Source organism: Triticum dicoccoides, chromosome 5B, assembly GCF_002162155.2.
Source record: "Triticum dicoccoides isolate Atlit2015 ecotype Zavitan chromosome 5B, WEW_v2.0, whole genome shotgun sequence".
NCBI lineage: Eukaryota > Viridiplantae > Streptophyta > Magnoliopsida > Poales > Poaceae > Triticum > Triticum dicoccoides.
Genome location: NC_041389.1, coordinates 206347860 through 206353271, shown reverse-complemented (window position 1 = coordinate 206353271; position 5412 = coordinate 206347860). Strand labels below are relative to the sequence as shown.

The following is a 5412-nucleotide window of genomic DNA, read 5'->3' as shown; positions in this document are numbered from 1 at the left end:
ACTCCAATTCCTCCAGATCACGTTTGTTCCAAAAAGATCGCTCCCGAAGGTTTCATTCCGTTTGGACTCCGTTTGATATTCCTTTTTTTCGAAACACTGAAATAGGCAAAAAAACAGCAATACGAGCTGGGCCTCCGGTTAGTAGGTTAGTCCCAAAAATGATATAAAAGTGTAAAGTAAAGCCCATAAACATCCAAAACAGGTAATATAATAGCATGGAACAATCAAAAATTATAGATACGTTGGAGACGTATCAATGTGTAAACTGAATCAATAGGGACTTCTACCTGTGTTCTCCTGTGAATCTCACAAACACATTAGTCCTTCAACCAAGTTTGTTGTCTATACTCCAAAACCAACTAGGGGTGGCACTAGATGCACTTACATGGAGCTTTGTGATCCAAGACGAACATGGCGATGTTGTGGGATCAAGAGTGGATAGAATGGATCATGTTCAGGATACCTTGCAAGTGGAGGCGGAGGCATGTATCTCTACTCCTAATGGAGAAGTTGGTAGTCTCCGCCGGTCAATTTTCGTCCCACCAGAGATGGTTAATTTTCGTCCTCAATCCCACCTCCCGCAAACCAGCCATTCCCCCCTTCCACCCTCGAGACCGACAAAAAAACGGTATGCTACCACGAGGCCCGTTGTGAAACACTACGGTTCATCGATAGAAAATTGTCCTAAAAAAATCTACTACGGTTAACCTACCAAAATTAGCCAGACGCTTGCACCTACGAGCGATTCCTCGTGCCCCTCGATCCCCTCGAGACACAGGGCTCCTCTCCCGAGCGAGGTCCCGATCCGCTCCTCCCCTCTCTCGAGGATACGCAACCGCTGCCTTCGCCGAATTCGCCGCTGTCGATCTGCCGATCCGGGCAGCGCAGCCGCCGCTACCGCCGTCGATCTGCCTATCCAGGCAGACGCGGCCGTCATGGATCACGAGAACGCCGGCGCCGCCGGCGCCTCGAATACGTCACCCCGCTCGGCATGGATGGCCGCCCCAAGACATGGATAAGCTCTCGTGATCCCCACCCCACCCCTCTCATCCCCTGAATCCATATCCTCCTTCCCGTCTTGATCCCGCCCATGATCTGATCAGGAAGCTGCCCACGATCTGATCCCCTGGTTTCTTATCCGGTTATCCTCCTCTCTTCTCTCGCACGGGCGTTCTAGCAACCCCCATCTTCGGTGTGGCAACGTTGCTGACGTCGTCGCGGCCTCCCGCAATTCCAGGCTTGGCCTTCCTCAACTCCATGTGCGGCTGACGAGGTGGTCTTCTCCAGAGGTGGTCTGCTCGTGCTCTCCTGGTTCTTCCATAACAACGAGGGGTAGTGCCGGTCGTGGCTCAGCAGGATAGCATAAGCTTGCCCTTGTTCTTTTGTGTTTGAATCAGATTTGTTGGTTCTTAGTTTTACATGCACCTATCAATCTTTCTTCTGTATGCAGGTTACACACCTGATGATGTTTACGGCGAGGCGCAAGAACAAGCAGAGGCCGAGGAAGTGTGGGCACGCGCGAGGAAGGTTCAGCGGGCTGCAGAAGTCGGGCCACGCCCGGAGCGCCGCGCCAACGCATGTGTGCGTGGTCGGTGGGTTGGCCAAGATCTGCATTCTGCGACTTCGTCTTCACCATGGACACAAGCAAGGACTGATTCGTGGGTCTTGGTAGTGGTGCCGAGCATCGGCGGATCGAAGTGGTCGAAGTCGCGGTTAATCGACCAGGACGAGACATGCATCTTGGAGCTAGCGCGGAGGGGGAAAGAAGCAGGTTGGTCTGGCCCGACCTCACAAATGAATTGGTATGTCCAGTTCTTCCCATGAAGGTCACATGCCTAACTTCGTGCTAGACATTGCTAACTCGGCCACTTGATGTTAAACTCTGTATGCATACTTGACCTAGCTAACTCCAAGATTCGATGTGTTAAATTAAAGTACCAATCAGGCAGGTTCACCACTTTGTACGTGTGTGCTCTTGCATTGCTTACTAGATCTTGTTGTATATGATGGTCCATTGTCAGCTATACAACTTCTGAATTCTGTCAAGTTCAGTTCAGATTTGATTTTTTTTCACCTCTTTTTGCATGGACAGTGTGTCTGGTGTTTAAATGATGGCTACTTGAAATTCATAGGCATTGTGAGGTTAGAAAGGATTCCTTTTTGACTATTTTTTCAGTTTGGTTCAAAGTTGTTAGCTGCTACACCTACACGTGGAAAACGGCATTCTAAAATTGTAAAGTTGCTGGGGCAACAACCTGCTGCTGGCGGGGAAGCAAGTCGCCTTCTGGGGCGGGCGGGGTAACAACGGCAGGGACCAGCCCCTGTCCGTCTTTGGGATCCCGAAGTACCATTACAAGTATGGCAACTACTCCTCCGTTGCAATCCTGGTTGTAGTATTAAGATCACATGATCAATGAATTGTAAATTTGAAATATATCAGCTTGACTGTGTAATGCATTTGATCTAAGGATAGGATAAGATATGCAAGCCAGGTCATAGTCGTTTCTCCGTGCGTCAATTAGAATTCGTACGTTCATGGCACCTCCAGAAATGCATGCATGCAACTTATACCATGATCTTATTGTGAATGTTAGTGTTGGTGTGAGTAGCCAGAAGCAAAGTAACATTTTTCTGATTGCTCCATGTTATTGTGTTGGTTGTTCTGGGATCTACAGAAGGCTACCAAAAAGGTCACAACGATTCTGTGCCATGGATCATTTGGTCTTGTGTACAAGGCTATAACGGCTACTGGTGAAGTCATGGCGGAAAAGGTTCTTGCGACGCCGCTGCTACTTGGTGCCCGACGCACCCAAGGCATCGGTTGCCGTCCCTGTTCTCCCGGTGGCCCTCTCGTCATGCATTCAATTGGTCGAGTAGTTCGTCACAGCCGCTGAGGAACGGGTCAGTGAACTCTATTTACTTTTTCTGGCCTCACCTTAGCTATTTGATTCCGTTCAATTGTGTGTCGCATGTGTGCAGTCGAATTCAGAATTTTAAAATTTACATGTTAGTTGCAGAGTGACTCCCAGGAAAATTACTCAAATTTATCCAATGGGCAACGAAAATGTAAGCATGGCAGGTCCACTGCTAGCCAGCTCCGAATATGGAGACAAATCATGATTCTTTTCATCGCTAACCATCAACAGAACTCCAAATTCTTGATATTGAAATGAAAAGTGAGCCTACATATATGCCATGTTAAGCTTTGAGTTCAACTACTTCCTATGTGTTGTCCAAAGCAAATTTGGTGTTTATGTTTCAGTTTTTTTTTCTGTAACCATTTATCTTTTTAATTGTTCAATCGTCCAAGAATATATTTGTATTACTACCCTTTCTCAATACTCCATGTGTTCATTCCAAAGCAAAGTTGTCCAGCCAAGCTACCTGCTTTTCTGTTCTTAACATTTTCACTGAATTTTTGTTAATCTTGTATTACTGATATGGTATGGTGCTAAATACTTGAGAAATATCTTGCATGATATTCTTCTCTTCCTACGTGCATTTATTTATCAGATTGGAGGAAAGGTAGATTTAATTTCAGTATACTATGCCAAGAGACACTCTAATTTTGCTTTCTTACACATATTACTGCAGGACCATAGCAAACCATTGCAATGCGGCAACCCAAATTTCAATTCCACGGTGTTCTGTGCGCATCAGTAAGTTGTTTATCTTGCTTTCACTTTCAAATTCCTTGCTGAATCACTACAAGCATGTGTTCCTATCTCCTACATGTCTCTAAATTCTAAGATGTGAAATTATGAATATTTTTCTGTAATATATTTCATGGTTTTGTGGCTTATGCCTTGCAAGATTTTTGCCAATGCGGAAGTGCACAATCCTTTTGAATTTATATAATTTATATCCATTCTATTGAGGTGGAATGTACCTTGCAGCTTATCATGTGTGGTGTAAAAGAGAATGCATGTAAGATCAAACAAGCTTATCATCGCAGAGTCGCATCTTGCAGAGTCTTTGACCATAATTGATCTGAAGCTGCATTTTGGCAATTTTATTTTATAACTTAGTGGCTATTATTGTATAAGACTGCTCACTTCTCTCGTAAGTTTGTTAGCTACCATGATCATCTGTTGGTATAGATAATTATTTGGATGACATTACTTGACAACAAAAATTAATTTTATGCAGCTAAGCACATTGAGTCATGTATTTTTCCTCTTCAACATAAGAACAAGTATGTACCTTGCCCTTGTCTTCATTTCATAAGAGTGATATGAGGATTGAGGCATAGAACATGATGTCATAAATTGCATGTTGGACCATACTTGAGCTATTTTACTTGGCCTCGTATTTTTTATCCCTCTAGCTTTGTGGGTTTTTTATATGTGCATTCTTTCTAGACTAGAACACATGAACCAAAAAGATTTATTTCTCTTGGGATTTTGGTTTCTTGCATACTATATATATATATATATATATATATACCCAGGTTGCAGAATAAGTTATTTTTCACCCGAGATAATCTTACGATCATTGCATAAATAAATTATGTTTCAAATATAAATAGTTACAGTCATATTGATTCGCTGCATAAAATTTAGCAAAAAAAAAGGTCAGAAGACCAGATAAATTACATTTTATGTACATTTTACACTATGTTCTTACATTTGTAATTTATGTAACATAAAATATTTTTTATGGTGATTATTTATTTTCTTACGTTCTCTTTTTACGTCTGAAATATAATTGCTTGGATTCAGGAGGAGAAAATAATGGATGGAGGAAGAAGAGTGATTTTGTGGTACAAAAATGTTGGCAATGTTTCATTAAACTATGTCATCTGATGTGCTTGATTCTTCCATAGGTACATGTTTGACATACTTAATGTTAATATTGAACCACCAGAATATATTGCTACATGATGTAATGAGATGAGATCTCAACGTCCAGACTGCGGTTGATCCATTATGCACCATGAAAAATATAATAACTCTGAGGACCTTGTATGGATAATATATCTGATCTCAATTGCACATGTGAAAAAGGATGTGTGAACTGTACCTAACCTCTTGTAGGATTTGTGGGAGATTGCCAGCGAGCCTCATGGTGAAGTTCTTCTGCAATGATGCCGAGGATTTGATCTTGGCTTGCATGGACCAATTGGTGGCGATGTCACCTGGTGGCAACAGGGTGTACTCCTGGATGGGGGTGTTGTCCGGTGGCAGCAGGGTACGGAAACATACAAGAAAAGGAAAAGTGGGAGGGTGGAATATACCGAAATGGGAGTATCCATGGTGCAGGACAGGAGGACGAACGGAATGGGAACCTTGAAGATAATAATTGGTGGAAGAGCAGCAAATGCTATCTGTTATTTGCCAATGGCTGGCGTGGACCGGCTGGTGTACTCCTGGATGGCGATGTCGCCTGGTGGCAACAAGGTGTACTCTTGGA

The 5412-nt window shown here is 43.4% G+C and overlaps 1 long non-coding RNA gene across 6 annotated transcripts; it reads left to right on the top strand.

The window, feature by feature from the left end:
- The first annotated feature begins 323 nt into the window (after nt 1-323).
- LOC119308087 lies at nt 324-5127 on the top strand. 6 transcript variants are annotated; one of them, XR_005149817.1, is made up of 4 exons: nt 324-2901; nt 3595-4195; nt 4722-4825; nt 5037-5127. It is a non-coding gene; the product is annotated as an uncharacterized LOC119308087 (long non-coding RNA). The 6 variants fall into 6 exon arrangements; XR_005149818.1 differs by having other exon boundaries at nt 4722-4964; nt 5049-5121; XR_005149820.1 differs by lacking the exon at nt 5037-5127 and having other exon boundaries at nt 324-1802; nt 2676-2901; nt 4722-5033.
- Nucleotides 5128-5412: the final 285 nt, after the last annotated feature.